Here is a 20,260-nt window from a genome sequence, read left to right as displayed (position 1 = left end):
AAGGAAGAGTATGTTAAACGTGTGTTGGAGGTTAAGCAAGTGTCTGACAGGGTGATGAGTGTGAAGTTGGAAATTGAAGGGGTGATGATGAATATCATCAGTGCATATGCCCCACAGGTAGGTTGTGAGATGAAGGAGAAAGAAGATTTCTGGAGTGTGTTAGATGAGGTGGTGGAGAGTGAACTCAAGCATGAAAGAGTGGTGATAGGAGCAGACTTCAATGGGCATGTTGGTGAAGGGAACAGAGGTGAGGAAGTAATGGGTAGATATGGTATCAAGGACAGGAATGGGGAAGGACAGATGGTAGTTGATTTTGCAAAAAGGGAGGAGCACAGGGTAACATATATGAGTGGAGGAAGGTGCACAAAGGTGGACTACATTCTTTATAGGAGATGCAAGCTAAAAGAAATCAGAGACTGTAAGGTGGTGGCAGGAGAGAGTGTCGTTAGACAGCATAGGATGGTTGTTTGTAGGATTTTAGAGGTAAAGAAGAAGAGAGTGAGAGCTCAACAAAGGATCAGATGGTGGAAGCTGAAGGAGGAAGACTGTCGTGTGAAATTCAGCGAGCAGGTGAGAGAAGCACTGGTTGGAGGGGAAGCAATTTTGGATAATTGGTAAAGTACTGCAGATGTGGTGAGGGAGACAGCTAGGACAGTACTGGGTGTGACATCTGGACAGTGGAAGGAAGACAAGGAGACTTGGTGGTGGAATGAAGAGGTCCAGGAAAGCAAAGAGGTTGGCAAAAAAGTTTTGGAATAGTCAGAGAGATGAAGAAAGTAGACAGGAGTACAAGGAGATGAGGTGTACGGTGAAAAGAGAAGTGGCAAAAGCGAAGGAAAAGGCATATTGTGAGCATTACAAGAAGCTGAATAGTAAGGAAGGAGAAAAGGACTTGTACCGATTGGCCAGACAAAGGGACAGAGCTGGAAAGGATGTGCAGCAGGTTAGGGCGGTAAAAGATGCACATGGTAATGTGCTGACAAGTGAGGAGGTGTGTGCTGAGAAGGTGGAAGGAATATTATGAAGAGCTGATAAATGAAGAAAATGAGGGAGAGGAAAGGCTGGATGATGTGGTGAGAGTAAATCAGGAAGTACAGTATAAGAGATTAGTAACAAAGAAGTGAGGGCTGCTATGAAGAGGATGAAGAGTGGAAAAGTAGTTGGTCCAGATGACATTCCAGTGGAGGCATGGAAATGTCTAGGGGAGATGGCAGTAGAGTTTCTAACCAGATTGTTAATAAAAAACTTGGAAAGTGAGAGGATGCCTGAGGAGTGGAGACGAAGTGTACAGGTTCCTATTTTCAAGAACAAGGGTGATGTGCAGAGCTGCAGTAACTACAGAGGCATAAAGCTGATCAGCCACAGCATGAAGTTATGGGAAAGAGTATAGAAGCTAGGCTTAGAAAACAGGTGAAGATCTGTGAGCAGCAATATGGTTTCATGCTGAGAAAGAGCACTACAGATGGAAGGTGATGGTCTAGTGGTTAAGGTGTTGGGCTCGAGTCCAGAAGATCATGGGTTCAAATCCCCGCCTGACTGGAAAATCACTAAGGACCCTTAGGCAAGGTCTTTAATCGGGGTGAATGTGAGGCATTGTAAAGCGCTTTGAGCGTCTGATGCAGATGGAAAATCGCTATATAAATGTAGTCCATTTACCATTTACTACAGATGCAATGTTTGCTCTGAGAATACTGTTGGAGAAGTACAGAGAAGGCCAGAAAGAGTTACATTGTGTGTTTGTGGACTTAGAAAAAGCTTATGACAGGGTGCCAGCAAGAAGAGCTGTGGTATTGTATGAGGAAGTCTGGAGTGGCAGAGAAGTATGTTAGGGTAGTGCAGGACATGTACAAGAATAGTGTAACAGCTCTGAGTCCTTTCTTGTTTGCAGATGACATTGTGATCTGTAGTGAGAGTAGAGAGCAAGTTGAGTCTAGTCTGGAGAGGTGGAGATATGCTTTGGAGAAGGGGAATGAAAGTCAGTAGAAGCAAGACTGAGTACATGTGTGTGAATGGGAGGGAGTCCAGGAATAGTGCAGTTACAAGGAGCCGAAGTGGTGAAAGTAATGAGTTTAAATATTTGGGGTCAACTGTTCAAAGTAATGGATAGTGTGGTAGAGAGGTGAAGAAGAGAGTGCAGGCAGGGTGGAGTGGGTGGAGAAAGGTGGCAGGAGTGATTTGTGACCGAAGAATATCAGCAAGAGTGAAGGGGAAAGTTTACAAGACAGTAGTGAGACCAGCTATGTTGTACAGTTTAGAGACGGTGGCACTAACAAATCGACAGGAGGCGGAGCTGGAGGTGGCAGAGCTGAAGATGTTGAGATCCTCTTTGGGAGTGACGAGAATGGACAAGATTAGGAATGAACATATCAGAGGGACAGCTCAGGTGGGACGGTTTGGAGACAAAGTCAGAGAGGCGAGATTGAGATGGTTTGGACATGTGCAGAGGAGGGACCCAGGGTATATAGGGAGAAGGATGCTGAGGATGGAGCCACCAGGCAGGAGGAGAAGAGGGAGGCCAAAGAGGAGGTTTATGGATGTGCTGAGGGAGGACATGCAGGTGGATGGTGTGACAGAGGAAGATATAGAGAACAGGGTGAGATGGAAACGATTGATCTGCTGTGGCGACCCCTAACGGGAACAGCCGAAAGACAAAGAAGAAGAAGAAGAAGAAACACAATAACAATGTCTATAAACCCAGAGAATATATTCACGAGAGTTTTAGGCAAAATATACAAAGAGTTTAATGCTGTTGTCCGTGTGGAGCCTGATCAGAGCATCTCAAATGCATTTTCTGTCGTGAATGTACTGAGATTACCCATAATGCACTGGGCACAGTATGTCCACACTAACACCTTCAAAATTAGTAGATTACTTTAAAACTAAAACATATATCTGACATTTTCACTTTACAAAACTTCAGACGTGACGTTAATTTAAATAACTTGTCCGAAATTAGTTTGGTTAAAATTTTAACCACAAGTTAAAACTGTATGCCTCTGGATGACTTGGGTGATATGGCCAGCATATCAGTATGGGGTCAAAAGAAATGAGCTTATTTTTTTCTATGACCAGTTCTTCTTTGCTTGCAGAATATCGAGCAGTTATTGGGGTGATATGGTACTACGAGGTCCCTAAGATAAGATGGGACCTGATTATTCAAAACCTTATAAGTAAGAAGAAGAATTTTAAATTCTATTCTAGAATTAACAGGAAGCCAATGAAGAGAGGCCAATATGGGTGAGATATGGAGTCTCTCCTTCTAGTCCCCGTCAGTACTCTAGCTGCAGCATTTGAATATAACTGAAGGTTTTTAGGGAACTTTTGGACAACCTGATAATAATGAATTACAATAGTCCAGCCTAGAGGAAATAAAATGAATTAGTTTTTCAGCATCACTGAGACAAGACCTTTCTGATTTTAGAGATATTGCGTAAATGCAAAAAGCAGTCCTACTATTTGTTTAATATGCGCTTTGAATGACATATCCTGATCAAAAATGACTCCAAGATTTCTCACAGTATTACTAGAGGTCAGGTAATGCCATCCAGAGTAAGGATCTGGTTAGACACCATGTTTCTAAGATACAAAACTTCAGTTTTATCTGAGTTTAAAAGCCAGGAAATTAGAGGTCATCCATGTCTTTATGTCTGTAAGACAATCCTGCAGTTTAGCTAATTGGTGTGTGTCCTCTGGCTTCATGGATAGATAAAGCTGGGTATCATCTGCGTACAATGAAAATGTAGCAATACCGCCTAATAATACTGCCTAAGGGAAGCATGTATAAAGTGAATAAAATTGGTCCTAGCACAGAACCTTGTGAACCCATAATTAACTTTAGTCGTGAAGATTCCCCATTTACATGACAAATTGTAATCTATTAGACAAATATGATTCAAACCACCGCAGCGCAGCGCCTTTAATACCTATGGCATGCTCTAATCTCTGTAATAAAATTTTATGGTCAACAGTATCAAAAGCAGCACTGAGGTCTAACAGAACAAGCACAGAGATGAGTCCACTGTCCGAGGCCAATAAGAAGATCATTTGTAACCTTCACTAATGGTGTTTCTGTACTATGATGAATTCTAAAACCTGAATGAAACTCTTCAAATAGACCATTCCTCTGCAGATGATCAGTTATGAGCATGACATGAAGAGGATCTGTGTTCAAGTCCCCATCACAAACTGTAATGAAATGAAGAGGATCTGGCTCCAGTCCCTATCACTCACTGCAATGACATGAAGACGATCTGTGCTCCAGTCCCCCATCACTCACTGTAATGACATGAAGAGGATCTGTGCTCCAGTCCCCATTACTCACTGCAATGACATGAAGAGGATCTGTGCTCCAGTCCCCATCACTCACTGTAATGACATGAAGAGGATCTGTGCTCCAGTCCCCCATCACTAACTGTAATGACATGAAAGGATCTGTGCTGCAGTCCATCACATCACTGTAATGACAAGAAGAGGATCTGTGCTCCAGTCCCCATCACTCACTGTAATGACACGAAGAGGATCTGTGCTCCAGTCCCCATCACACTGTAATGACACGAAGAGGATGTGCTCCAGTCCCCCATCACTCACTGTATGACACGAAGAGGATCTGTGCTCCAGTCCCCATCACTCACTGTATGACAAGAAGAGGATCTGTGCTCCAGTCCCCATCACCCTGTAATGACACGAAGAGGATCTGTGCTCCAGTCCCCCATCACTCACTGTATGACACGAAGAGGATCTGTGCTCCAGTCCCCATCACTCATTGTATGACAGGAAGAGGATCTGTGCTCCACTCCCCATCACTCACTGTATGACATGAAGAGGATCTGTGCTCCAGTCCACCATCACTCACTATATGACACGAAGGGGATCTGTGCTCCAGTCCCCATCATCATTGTATGACACAAAGAGGATCTGTGGTCCAGTCCCCCATCACTCACTGCAATGACATGAAGACGATCTGTGCTCCAGTCCCCCATCACTCACTGCAATGACATGAAGAGGATCTGTGCTCCAGTCCCCCATCACTCACTGTAATGACAAGAAGAGGATCTGTGCTCCAGTCCCCATCACTCACTGCAATGACATGAAGAGGATCTGTCCTCCAGTCCCACCGCTCACTGTATGACATGAAGAGGATCTGGGCTCCAGTCCCCATCACTCACTGTATGAAAAGAAGAGGATCTGTTCTCCAGTCCCCATCACTCACTGTAATGAAATTAAGAGGATCTGTGCTCCAGTCCCCATCACTCACTGTAATTACACAAAGAGGATCTGTGCTCCAGTCCCCATCACACGCTGTAATGACACGAAGAGGATCAGTGCTCCAGTCCCCCATCACTTGGTTCGGATCCACCTGAACCTCTAACCATGACAGAAATATCTGGCCATAACATGGACCCAGAGGGAGACTTCATCCAGCAGGCACTTGCTCGACAGGACAGCTCCTGGGAGGAATTCAGCCGTCTGTAGAAGACATGGGAACCCAGGTCCAGAACCTCTCAGCACAGGTCACACAGCCCAACACCGTAGTCTCGCAGCTGCTGTGTCAGGCAGCGAGAACTGTTCCACAGAAGGTGGAGGACACAAATGCAGACCCACAGGCAGAGTTGATGGAATAATCAGAAAAACTTTATCAGGAGGCAAAGCAGGGTTTGGTACACAAGTTAGCAGGACAGCAAAAGGGAAGGTACAAGCAGGCGTGAGACAAAAACAAGTAGGGTTCAGTAACATGAAGAGACTAAGTATTGGGCTGAGGCAAAAGCAGATCCAAAAGACAAAGCAAGGTCGGTACACGACAAGGCAAAAAACAGGAGAAGACAAAAGGCTGGGACGTGGATACAAATGATCGCAACGAACTGGCGAGGTGATGCTGAACTCAAAAGACTTAAATAAGGGAGGTGGTAAATTAGAGAACAAGACACAGGTGTGCAGAAGGTGCTGGAAGGGGGCATGATCGGGGAAGACAAAGGCAAGTGCAAGAGAGTGGAGTAGAGCAAAAGCAAAGTGAACAGGGGTAAGATACTAAAGTGACAGAAAACCCAACAGTGCAAAACGTGACATACTTGACAACCCATAATAAATGCAAACAAAATAAAGTGGCAAAACTAAGAACCAAGGTGGCGAGTCAAACAGTGGAAAAACAGAAAACAAATGATAATAACTAAAACTAGAGGGGACCTGATACGGGAAAGTGAATACAATAAACATGACAAAACACACTAAGGACTGAATAGAAAATAAATGATGAACAAAAACAAAACCAGAGACTACAGAATACAGGTAATGCAAAGAATGACTAAACCACAAATAAATGATAAACAGAGAATTAAATTGGTAACAAAAGCATTACACAAAATAAAGAAATGAACAGAACCAAAACAAGACTTAACTGACAATGTAAAAAGATATGAAAAATAAAACCATAAAAATCCTCAGCATACTGTAAGCCTAGACCCAAATAAGGGGAAAACCCAGACCACCCGAAACCACACCCCAAAAACCCAAATAGCGGTAACCAGTACACACCCAACAACGGGTGGGATGGAGGGGAACGTAGGTGAGACATGTCCCAGAGAAGAACCAGTGGAACCCACCCAAAGCAACGGGGACACGACGCAAGTGGCCAGTAGGCAAACACCAAACGAACGGACGACGGGAAAGTAATCATACGGCAGTCAGAAGTCCACGGTGGAAAGAGAAAGGGTAAGTAAGGGCTGGCAAGAGGACCCACTGAAGCGCCTGGTAGAAACCATAGAATGACTAGGTGTCTGAAAAAGGTAAACGGGGGGTCTGAGAAGTTACTGCACGACCCCATACTGGCTGTGGCTGAGTCTGAAGGACAGTCACGGAGCCCACCATTGTCTGTGGGCGAGTCAGGGAGCCCTCCTGACGGTCCATCAAAGTCCACTGTCGGGTCGGGGGATGAACCACAGGGCCTATACTGGAATGCGGAAAAGTCAGGGGGCGGCCAAGGGATTGACCAGCATTCACGGCAGAGTCAGAGGGACAACAAGGGTGCAACCTGGGACAGTAATCCTTAGAACCACATAATGAGAAAAGTTGCACACATGAGGAACCCGTGAATCAAGGAAGCCGAACGAATAAAATAATTATCAAAAAACAGACAATCCAATAAACTGAATAAGAAGCAAACAAACAAACAGGAAAATAACTCCAAAATCCAACTCCAGGTAGCAATAGAATCTGATGGGTGCCTGAACCAAAAACCTAATGAACACAGGTGAAGACAACTCAAGCTATTAATAAAAGAACTAAAAAAAGAGCAAAAAGAAAGATTACAGGAAAGACAAATGTGCTTAACCAAAAGACATAAAAAGCACAGAGAACACAACATAAAGAAATGCCAAGCGGACCACGAAACATAACCAAACTACATCCATCGATCTGCTTACAAAGGGAAAGCAAAAAATGAGGAGATCGACCACACAAACTGAGAGGACAATCCAAACTGGAGGACTTCCTCAAAAACCAGAGAAACAACTTGACCAAATTACACTCAACAAAAATATAAACGCAAACACTTTTGGTTTTGCTCCCATTTTGTATGAGATGAACTCAAAGATCTAAAACGTTTTCCACATACACAATATCACCATTTCTCTCAAATACTGTTCACAAACCAGTCGAAATCTGTGATAGTGAGCACTTCTCCTTTGCTGAGATAATCCATCCCACCTCACAGGTGTGCCATACCAAGATGCTGATTAGACACCATGATTAGTGCACAGGTGTGCCTTAGACTGCCCACAATAAAAGGCCACTCTGAAAGGTGCAGTTTTAACACACAGCACAATGCCACAGATGTCGCAAGATTTGAGGGAGTGTGCAATTGGCATGCTGACAGCAGGAATGTCAACCAGAGCTGTTGCTCATGTATTGAATGTTCATGTCTCTACCATAAGCCGTCTCCAAAGTCGTTTCAGAGAATTTGGCAGTACATCCAACCAGCCTCACAACCGCAGACCACGTGTAACCACACCAGCCCAGGACCTCCACATCCAGCATGTTCACCTCCAAGATCGTCTGAGACCAGCCACTCGGACAGCTGCTGAAACAATCGGTTTGCATAACCAAAGAATTCTGCACAAACTGTCAGAAACCGTCTCAGGGAAGCTCATCTGCATGCTCGTCGTCCTCATCGGGGTCTCGACCTGACTCCAGTTCGTCGTCGTAACCAACTTGAGTGGGCAAATGCTCACATTCGCTGGTGTTTGGCACGTTGGAGAGGTGTTCTCTTCACGGATGATGCGAAGGAGATGTGTTGCACTGCATGAGGCAAATGGTGGTCACACCAGATACTGACTGGTATCCCCCCCAATAAAACAAAACTGCACCTTTCAGAGTGGCCTTTTATTGTGGGCAGTCTAAGGCACACCTGTGCACTAATCATGGTGTCTAATCAGCATCTTGATATGGCACACCTGTGAGGTGGGATGGATTATCTCAGCAAAGGAGAAGTGCTCACTATCACAGATTTAGACTGGTTTGTGAACAATATTTGAGGGAAATGGTGATATTGTGTATGTGGAAAAAGTTTTAGATCTTTGAGTGCATCTCATACAAAATGGGAGCAAAATCTAAAGTGTTGCGTTTATATTTTTGTTGAGTATATAATGCGAAAAATTGGTCAATCCACAAACAGGACCTAAACTAAGAGAGGGCCTGAAAAACAAAACAATCCCGAAACATAACATTAAGCAATTGGTTAGCAATAATCTCTCCCACTGATTGAGCAGGAGCCACCCTGGAAACTGATGGGCATCTACCGTTTCACCAAACGGCTGGAAAAAAAAAAAGAAAAACAGAAAAATGTCACCAAGACAAAAACAGTGATACATTAACCGTCCAGTAAGTGGAGTTCTCAGAGACCAACTTCCAGGCTGACGCTGATGCTTGGGTAGGGTGAGGAAGCTCTGGAGCAGTCAGTAAAGCTAGTTCTTTAGGTGACGAGCAGGCCACGGAAGAAACTGCAGGTGCTGCTGATGACCATGGAAGAATACCTGCTATTGGAGGTTGTGAAGGACTTTGCACCTTTGATGAACCAGCCGGTGTATTGGGAGATGCCGGTGCGTCCTTTGACATGGGCGTGGTGATCATTTCCAGTGCATTGCAGAACAGTGACAATGCGGACGTGTCACTCGTTTCAGCCAGTGAAGCAGGGGCCGTGACCAGCTCATCCTGTGGTACGCAGACCAGGTGCAGGGCGTGGGCGTTTCCACTTCCTGGAGCGTGCGCGCTGATGCTGCTTGAAACTTTCGTGGAATGGGCTGTGGAGGTTTCTTTGCAGCTGCGGTCTGCTCCTCATGTGTGCACGCTGATGCTGCTTGAAATTTTCGTGGTGTGGGCTGTGGAGGTTTCTCAGTGGCCATGGACAGCTCCACTTGCTCCTCTCGTGTGCACACTGGTGCCGCTTGAAACTTTCGTGGAGTGGGCTACGGAGGTTTCTAAGCGGCTGCGGTCTACTCCTCATGTGTGCGCACTGGTGCCGCTTGAGGCTTTCGTGGAGTGGGTTCTGGAGATTTCTTTGTGGGCATGGGCGGCTCCACTTGCTCCAGAGTTGTGCGTGCTGGTGCCAGTGGAGGCTTTCGCAGAGTTGGCTCAGGAGAGTTCTCGGTGGGTGTGGCTGGACCTGGTGCTGTACGCGACAGTGGACGCGGTCCTCCGGGATGATTAGGTGCAGCCGGCTTCTGCGCAAAAGTGCGCTGGAGAGGTGCGATTGCGGCGTCGGACAGAATTATTGTTCGTGGTGCTTCGGTACAGGAGGCATAAATGTCAGATGCATGTAGGTACCTGCCCCTGCTTGAACTGTCTTTTTAGGTCAGCCAGCTCAGGAAAAACAGACAAAAAAACTGGCTCAGCCTGCAGAACCTGGTCTAATGCCTACAAAACCCTCTGTTTTCTCAATGGACATGCACTGTCTTAGTACTCAAAAAATAAGTCCTGTATCTTGAACAGAAACGTGGTTGCGTCCTGGAGTGCCGACTCCTCCCCTTCTGATGAGTCGTCATCATCTTCAACATCAGTCCAGTCGAACTCACTGTCAGAGGGTTTATGTTGGGATGGCAGGAACCCTTCAGGGTGCCTCACCCAGACGGGGAGTCTCTCCTCGGCGAATATGCTGTCAAGGTCTTCCAGTTCTGGGAAGACATCATATAGCCAGTTGTTCGACTCAATCAATTCATAAGCCTGGTACAAAAAATCGAATTTCTCCCTCGGGGAAGGCCAGTCACGAAAGCAGACGAAGAAAAATTCCAGATCGGAGAAGATCTCCTTAATAACATGGTGGCATGGTTTGAGTCTGCTGTGTCCATGATGGCCAGTTCATTCTGTCAGGCAGCGAGAACTTGTGGCACAGAAGGTGGAGGACACAAATGCAGACCCACAGGCAGAGTTGATGGAATAATCAGAAAAACTTTATCAGGAGGCAAAGCAGTGGTTCGGTACACAAGTTGGCAGACAGCAAAAGCGGAGGTACAAGCAGGCGTGAGACAAAAGGCATGGTCAAAAAACAAGTAGGGTTCAGTAACATGAAGAGACTAACTAACTGGGCTGATGCAAAAGCAGATCCGAAAGACAAAGCAAGGTCGGTACACGACAAGGCAAAAACAGGAGAAGACAAAAGGCTGGGACGTGGATAAAAATGATCGCGACGAACTGGCGAGGTGGTGCTGAACTCAAAAGACTTAAATAAGGGAGGTGGTAAATTAGAGAACAAGACACAGGTGTGCAGAAGGTGCTGGAAGGGGGCATGACTGGGGAAGACAAAGGCAAGTGCAAGAGAGTGGAGTAGGGCAAAAGCAAAGTGAACATGGGCAAGATACTAAAGTGACAGAAAACCCAACAGTGCAAAACGTGACATACTTGACAACCCATAATAAATGTGAACAAAATAAAGGGGCAAAACTAAGAACTAAGGTGACGAGTCAAATAGTGGAAAAACAGAAAACAAATGATAATAACTAAAACTAGAGGGGACCTGATACAGGAAAGTGAATACAATAAACATGACAAAACACACTAAGGACTGAATAGAAAATAAATGATGAACAAAAACAAAACCAGAGACTACAGAATACAGGTAATGCAAAGAATGACTAAACCACAAATAAATGATAAACAGAGAATTAAATTAAAAAGCATTGCACAAAATAAAGAAACGAACAGAACCAAAATGAACAGAATCAAAACAAGACTTAATTGACAATGTAAAAAGATATGAAAAATAAAACCATAAAAATCCTCAGCGTACTGTAAGCCTAGACCCAAATAAGGGGAAAACCCCGACATGAACCCCGGGCCGGGGCAAATCCTGACATGCTGACCAAATCAGTCAGGTAGATGCACGCATTTCTCAGCTCACACTGCTAGCCACGCAACTCTCAGATCCTTCCACAGGGTCCACTCAGGGAGATACATCCACACTGCAAATAGGTCCCCCATCCGCAAGCATTTCATCCACTCATGAGCCATTCATTTGCCATCCAGAAAAGTTTGTGGGTTGGGTAGAATCCTGTGCGGCTTTCCTGATGCAATGCTCACATGTTTTTTCGCAGCGCCCTTCACAGTATGCTTCCGATAGCAGCCGTATAGCTTACATCCCTAATCTGCTGCGCGCAGACGCACGTGCTTGGGTGTCTGCGCTCTGGGATCACAAATCCCCAGTGTTTAATAACTTTTCTGATTTCTCTTGTGAGTTTCGACTTGTGTCCGTTCATCCCACTAAGGCGTACACCGCTGCACAACATCTCTTAGCCCTGCACCAGGACCGCCGAAGTGCGGCAGAGTATTAGGTCAATTTCCGCATTCTGGCTGCAGGGGTGGGCTGGGACTCCGCTGCGTTGAGGAGTATTTTTGTGAAGGGGTTCTTGGATCAGTTAAAAGATGAGCTAGCAGTGCACGATGACCCAGAAAACCTTGATGATTTCATTTCTTTAGTAATCTGTTTAGACACCAGAATAAGAGAGAGGCGCAGGGAGAAAAGCAGCAGGTCCGATAAATCCAGCTCCATTCAGGCTCCACCCTGTGCTCAGTCAGGGTCAACTGCTCCCTGATCCACTGGGACACCCTGCTCTGGCTCGCCAGCTCCCCCTGCTGATGAATCGTTGGAACTAGATCAGTGCGCTTGGAGACTGGCAGCCGGAGAGGCGTCTCTATTGCGGGACTAAAGGGCATGTCCGCACCCACTGTCCGGTACGGCCAAAAGACGGGGCTCACTTGTAGATGCTGGGGCACTTTCTGTACCTTCCTTTCGTGAGGTGTTCAGTATCGTTTCCCTGTAACACTTAATTTATGGACATCTGTGGTTTGATTTCTTTGTATGTTTGGATAACTTGGGTTGTTAACAAGATCTGGTGGAAACCTCAGCTCATTAGTACATTTAGAAAAATATTTACTGAGAAAAATATTGACGTGTTAAATATTTATTTTACCCACTCTGTGTGTGTGTGTGTGTGTGTATGTATATACAGTGCATCAAAAAATTATTCACAGCACTTCACTTTTTCAGCCTCATTCTAAAATGGATGAAATACATTTTTTTCCTCAAAATTCTACACACAATACTATGGAAGTCCGTTTGTGCCACTTGAAAAAAAGGGTTTTTGATAACTGCAAGATAGTATCTCACAATTCTGACTTATTATCTCACAATTCTGAGTTACTATGTTGCAATTCTGACTTATTATCTCACAATTCTGAGTTACTATGTTGCAATTCTGACTTATATCTCACAATTCTGACTTATTATCTCACCATTCTGAGTTACTATCTCACAATTCTGACTTATTATCTCGCAATTATGACTTATTATCTCACAATTCTGACTTACTATCTCGCAATTCGGACTTATTATCTCACAATTCTGAGTTACTATCTCGCAATTCTGACTTATTATCTCACAATTCTGAGTTACTATGTCGCAATTCTGAGTTACTATCTCACAATTCTGACTTATTATCTCACAATTCTGACTTATTATCTCACAATTCTGACTTATTATCTCACAATTCTGAGTTACTATCTCGCAATTCTGACTTATTATCTCGCAATTCTGAGTTACTATCTTGCAATTCTGAGATACTTTACATTCCGAAATGCATTGCCCCCTACCCCACATGGTCATTCCATGGATTCGATCATTGAAAGCTATTTTCGGTGTGGTTTCACAAACAGTGAGATTCGGACGCTATTACATGAGGAGCATGACATTGAAATAAGCCTCCGAACTTTACAAAGAACTTTGGCAAGGAACCATCTCTGGCGCAGGTGAAATAATACTATCAGAATTGCAACATACTATCTCGCAATTAATCAAAAAACCTTTTTTTTTCAAGTGCCACAAACGGGCTTCCATAACCATGTGGGGTAGGGGGCAATGCATTTCGTAACATAAAGTATCTCAGAATTGCAAGATAGTAACTCAGAATTGTGAGATAATAAGTCAGAATTGCGAGATAGTATCTCAGAATTGTGAGATAATAAGTCAGAATTGCAAGATAATAAGTCAGAATTGCGAGATAGTAACTCAGAATAGTGAGGTAATAAGTCAGAATTGTGAGATAATAAGTCAGAATTGGGAGATAGTAAATCAGAATTGTGAGATAATAAGTCAGAATTGTGATATAAGTCAGATTTGCGAGATAGTAACTCAGAATTGTGAGATAAGTCAGAATCAAAAAACCTTTTTTTCAAGTAGCACAAATGGGCTTCCATACAATACACATACTGACAATGTGCAAAAAGGCTTTTTCTTAGATTTTTGCAAAGCTATTAAAAATAAAAACTAATAAATCACATGTACATAAGTATTCACAGCCTTTGCTATGAAGCTTTGGAATGTGGCTGTAACATAACAAAATGTGGAAAAAGTGAAGCTCTGTGAGCACCTTCTGGATGCACTGTATAGTTTGGAGTTAGAAAATATGCATATGCAGTTATGATGAGGTCAGAATACTGACCTGCCTAATAATGCTGCATACAGTGCTGTATGTAGCTGTTTTATTACGACTGAATAAGGGCTGATTGTATAAGAACACACACACACACACACACACACACACACACACACACACACACACACACACACACACACACACACACACACACACACACACACACACACACACACACACACACACACACACACACACACGTCTGCATTGATTTGCATGGAGCTCGTGTCCCAGTAACCTGTCATTTCCATTATTCCATTCGTTAGCATGCCATTACACAAAGTATGGCCTGAAGGCTGAACAAAGACGCATAAACTGAAAATGAGGCCAGTGTAAATTGTTTTTGACAAGAAATTAAGATCAACTTGAATTCCAAATGTTCACCCCGTAAAGTGTCATCAGTGTCACCTGAATTTAAAAGGCTGTGAGCACACGATGACAGCATCAGTTCTTACAGACAGCAGCATGTGAACAACATTAAAGCAAATAAAGCACAGGACTGTGCATGAAACTCCATTTGGGAATGTCTGTGGTGTCGATGTGACATCTGACGGCTTTCATATTTGTTTTGAACGGACAGAAGAATGAACAGGTAGAAAGTTAAAATGATCAGCAAATGTAAAACCCGTGTACAGTATCGAACAAACACAAGTAATGGGATGATGACAGCAGGGCACCAGGGGTGTGGTTATTTATTTCAGCCAAATCTGGTGCACAAGTCACACTGTGAGTGCACCTGCAGACCCTCCGCTGAGCGCAGGCTTTAAAGTCTCCAGGAAGTGAAATGTCAGATGAGCTGTCTATTCCCAGCACAGAACCTCCACCAACACTCCTTTACAGTTCCACAAAAATTTACCTTGGAAAAAATGTTCAAGGTCAAAGTCCTGTTAGAAGTGACGAGATGTCACCAATTCTAATCCAATTACATTTTTTTCCGCAAATCTGATTGGTTAATCGTATGAGATTTCAGACCGTGTAATATTTGGTGTAAGGTCACAAAATATTTGACCATTTCACATTTAATGTATTACCTCGTGCCTGGACCGGCTACGTGCGCTGCTACACAGATGTCAGTAATAGTGCTGTTAGGTAAGAGCGAGAGAAAGTCGCGTACTAACGACAATGCCCAAATGGGTGAATTTAAGCTACCATACGAAAGTATTGATGTGGATTCTGGTACAGAATTACCATTTCATATTTGATGGATTTTCACATTCAATGGAGTACTCTGCTGTTGGAGTGACGCTGCCTTGACGGTAAGCCTCAGCATCCGAATTACCTACAGAATAATAAAGCGTGCAAATGAGGGAATTGGATTAAAAATGGAATAACCTTGCTGTGTCTATCGGTTTTACCAGCGATGCGTTCGCAGAGCCGGTAAAACTCAATTTGCATGAATGTCCACAAATCATCAGACGCAACAGGGTTATTCCCTAAATGTCAGGAGGACGTATTTAGTTCATACACTTCAATCAAAGGTTTTTGTCGTGTTGGCAGTTTTTTCCCAACTTTTCTGATTTCTGAATTCTTTTTCTGACCATTTTCACAGAACATTGGTTCTCTCTGCTATGGACAATCTGTTGTTGCTTTTGGCACTTGGTTTCTGACTGATAACTGGAAGACAAACAGGCATAAAATTGGAACCTCCATCCGATTTTGGTGGTGTAGGTAAATCCAGAACAGAAAAATGAGAGTGACTGAGTCACTTTTGATTGACAGACATTGGTGGGCACAGCTAACCAAAAAGTTAGCTTCGATAACAGATAATCAGCTAACTGAAAAATTATCTTTTATAAAGCTAAACCGATAAACCACCCAAAAATTTATCAGAAGCTACAGCTAACCAATAACTTCCAGTATTGTTTCCGGTACACTTGCAACTACTAACAAGCTGATTTTGAGTTTTAACACCATGATCGCTTCTGGTAGCTTCAAAGGTGATTACAGACCCAAACAATGAGTCTTTGGCACCCTGCCCCCTGCTGGAAGCTCCTCTTTACTACATATGTTACAGCAGCAAAGCAGCTGAGAGGAGCAGTGAAGCTCAACTCTCTACTCAATAGCAGCGTCACTGTGAGGTGGAGGTCTTGGAAAATAAAGCAGTGCTGACTAATGGTTTTGAGTTATAAATCAAATTAATACCAATAGAATAACTCCATTAATGTCAATTCTGTCATTTGTACAAAGTTAAAAGATAACATATATATTTTAATGCACTTGGTTTCAGTGCAGAAGGTTCCGGGTTTAAATCCAACCCCTGCCACATTTCTCCATGTAATGTGGAGTTGTGTCAGGAAGGGCATCCGGCGTAAAACCTGTGCCAATTCAACATGCAGATCCACCATGGATTTGCTGTGGTGACCCCGAATGCAAACAAGAGAGCAGCCGAAGGGACTTACTATCTTTTAATGTTAAATAATGCACTAATTCTGAAGTTTTGTAACAAACACAGACAAATACAAAATGGATTATGGGGAAAATGTGCATCCACTAATACTGATTGGTTGACTCATTCATTCTATGTAAAAACCAACACGTTAATGTAATGTGTGTTGATGTTTACATATAAATGTGCTTTTGTAAAATATGCCATTTTTTTTATTTGTAAAAAACAGGCATTTTAATAAAAAGCCAAGTTGTAATTAGATAACCATCTGATATAACAGGTGCCACAATAAATAGCACCCTGCAGTCTACTGGTGCCCAGATGCTCAGTACTTAGGGCGAATACTGCCATCTGCAGTAGAGACTCTGAAAACTTGGCAAAACAAAATTCCAGATAATCCATGTCTGATACGTTTAAGATGCGTGGAATTTAATAAACGCAAATTGAATTTCAGAAATCTTATATATATATATATTACTCTGGAACAAAGATGACAGACAGTGTTTGACATAAACAGGACTCTAAATAGCAAACAGGAATCGATTGCAATGATTCCAATTGAAAATAATGGAGAAGCGACCCAAGCTTCTTCTGGCATTTTTACATAAAACAAACACAATAACCCTAACCCTAACTCAGCCACATGGGGTGTGCAGCCAGTACATTCTGAGTGATGGTCCCAAGCCCGAATAAATGAGGAGGGTTGCATCAGGTCGAGGCCCATGTTAACAATGTCCACCACCAGTGCTGTTGCCCAACAGGGTGCCGGTGGAAATTGGGCTACTGCTGGGTGAAGATGACAAAGAAGAGGAGGAGAACATTTCCACAAACAGCGGGAGAAGAAGAAAACTAGAAGGGTGGAAATGAGAGTGGGGACTTTGAATGTTGGTAGTATGACTGGTAAAGGGAGAGAGCTGGCTGATATGATGGACAGGAGAAAGGTAGACATATTGATTGTGTGTGCAAGAGACCAAGTGGAAGGGAAGTAAGAGCAGGAGCATCGGCGGTGGGTACAAGTTGTTGTACCATGGTGAGGACAGGAAGAGAAATGGTGTTGGGGTCATTTTAAAGGAAGAGTATGTTAAACGTGTGTTGGAGGTTAAGCAAGTGTCTGACAGGGTGATGAGTGTGAAGTTGGAAATTGAAGGGGTGATGATGAATATCATCAGTGCATATGCCCCACAGGTAGGTTGTGAGATGAAGGAGAAAGAAGATTTCTGGAGTGTGTTAGATGAGGTGGTGGAGAGTGAACTCAAGCATGAAAGAGTGGTGATAGGAGCAGACTTCAATGGGCATGTTGGTGAAGGGAACAGAGGTGATGAGGAAGTAATGGGTAGATATGGTATCAAGGACAGGAATGGGGAAGGACAGATGGTAGTTGATTTTGCAAAAAGGGAGGAGCACAGGGTAACATATATGAGTGGAGGAAGGTGCACAAAGGTGGACTACATTCTTTATAGGAGATGCAAGCTAAAAGAAATCAGAGACTGTAAGGTGGTGGCAGGAGAGAGTGTCGTTAGACAGCATAGGATGGTTGTTTGTAGGATTTTAGAGGTAAAGAAGAAGAAGAGAGTGAGAGCTCAACAAAGGATCAGATGGTGGAAGCTGAAGGAGGAAGACTGTCGTGTGAAATTCAGCGAGCAGGTGAGAGAAGCACTGGTTGGAGGGGAAGCAATTTTGGATAATTGGTAAAGTACTGCAGATGTGGTGAGGGAGACAGCTAGGGCAGTACTGGGTGTGACATCTGGACAGTGGAAGGAAGACAAGGAGACTTGGTGGTGGAATGAAGAGGTCCAGGAAAGCAAAGAGGTTGGCAAAAAAGTTTTGGAATAGTCAGAGAGATGAAGAAAGTAGACAGGAGTACAAGGAGATGAGGTGTACGGTGAAAAGAGAAGTGGCAAAAGCGAAGGAAAAGGCATATTGTGAGCATTACAAGAAGCTGAATAGTAAGGAAGGAGAAAAGGACTTGTACCGATTGGCCAGACAAAGGGACAGAGCTGGAAAGGATGTGCAGCAGGTTAGGGCGGTAAAAGATGCACATGGTAATGTGCTGACAAGTGAGGAGTGTGTGCTGAGAAGGTGGAAGGAATATTATGAAGAGCTGATAAATGAAGAAAATGAGGGAGAGGAAAGGCTGGATGATGTGGTGAGAGTAAATCAGGAAGTACAGTATAAGAGATTAGTAACAAAGAAGTGAGGGCTGCTATGAAGAGGATGAAGAGTGGAAAAGTAGTTGGTCCAGATGACATTCCAGTGGAGGCATGGAAATGTCTAGGGGAGATGGCAGTAGAGTTTCTAACCAGATTGTTTAATAAAAACTTGGAAAGTGAGAGGATGCCTGAGGAGTGGAGACGAAGTGTACAGGTTCCTATTTTCAAGAACAAGGGTGATGTGCAGAGCTGCAGTAACTACAGAGGCATAAAGCTGATCAGCCACAGCATGAAGTTATGGGAAAGAGTAGTAGAAGCTAGGCTTAGAAAACAGGTGAAGATCTGTGAGCAGCAATATGGTTTCATGCTGAGAAAGAGCACTACAGATGGAAGGTGATGGTCTAGTGGTTAAGGTGTTGGGCTCGAGTCCAGAAGATCATGGGTTCAAATCCCCGCCTGACTGGAAAATCACTAAGGACCCTTAGGCAAGGTCTTTAATCGGGGTGAATGTGAGGCATAATTGTAAAGCGCTTTGAGCGTCTGATGCAGATGGAAAATCGCTATATAAATGTAGTCCATTTACCATTTACTACAGATGCAATGTTTGCTCTGAGAATACTGTTGGAGAAGTACAGAGAAGGCCAGAAAGAGTTACATTGTGTGTTTGTGGACTTAGAAAAAGCTTATGACAGGGTGCCAAGAGAAGAGCTGTGGTATTGTATGAGGAAGTCTGGAGTGGCAGAGAAGTATGTTAGGGTAGTGCAGGACATGTACAAGAATAGTGTAACAGCTCTGAGTCCTTTCTTGTTTGCAGATGACATTGTGATCTGTAGTGAGAGTAGAGAGCAAGTTGAGTCTAGTCTGGAGAGGTGGAGATATGCTTTGGAGAGAAGGGGAATGAAAGTCAGTAGAAGCAAGACTGAGTACATGTGTGTGAATGGGAGGGAGTCCAGTAGAATAGTGCAGTTACAAGGAGCCGAAGTGGTGAAAGTAGATGAGTTTAAATATTTGGGGTCAACTGTTCAAAGTAATGGATAGTGTGGTAGAGAGGTGAAGAAGAGAGTGCAGGCAGGGTGGAGTGGGTGGAGAAAGGTGGCAGGAGTGATTTGTGACCGAAGAATATCAGCAAGAGTGAAGGGGAAAGTTTACAAGACAGTAGTGAGACCAGCTATGTTGTACAGTTTAGAGACGGTGGCACTAACAAATCGACAGGAGGCGGAGCTGGAGGTGGCAGAGCTGAAGATGTTGAGATCCTCTTTGGGAGTGACGAGAATGGACAAGATTAGGAATGAACATATCAGAGGGACAGCTCAGGTGGGACGGTTTGGAGACAAAGTCAGAGAGGCGAGATTGAGATGGTTTGGACATGTGCAGAGGAGGGACCCAGGGTATATAGGGAGAAGGATGCTGAGGATGGAGCCACCAGGCAGGAGGAGAAGAGGGAGGCCAAAGAGGAGGTTTATGGATGTGCTGAGGGAGGACATGCAGGTGGATGGTGTGACAGAGGAAGATATAGAGAACAGGGTGAGATGGAAACGATTGATCTGCTGTGGCGACCCCTAACGGGAACAGCCGAAAGACAAAGAAGAAGAAGAAGAAGAAACACAATAACAATGTCTATAAACCCAGAGAATATATTCACGAGAGTTTTAGGCAAAATATACAAAGAGTTTAATGCTGTTGTCCGTGTGGAGCCTGATCAGAGCATCTCAAATGCATTTCTTCTGTCGTGAATGTACTGAGATTACCCA

Source organism: Thalassophryne amazonica, chromosome 11, assembly GCF_902500255.1.
Source record: "Thalassophryne amazonica chromosome 11, fThaAma1.1, whole genome shotgun sequence".
Classification (NCBI taxonomy): Eukaryota; Metazoa; Chordata; class Actinopteri; order Batrachoidiformes; family Batrachoididae; genus Thalassophryne; species Thalassophryne amazonica.
This window is presented reverse-complemented; position numbering follows the sequence as displayed.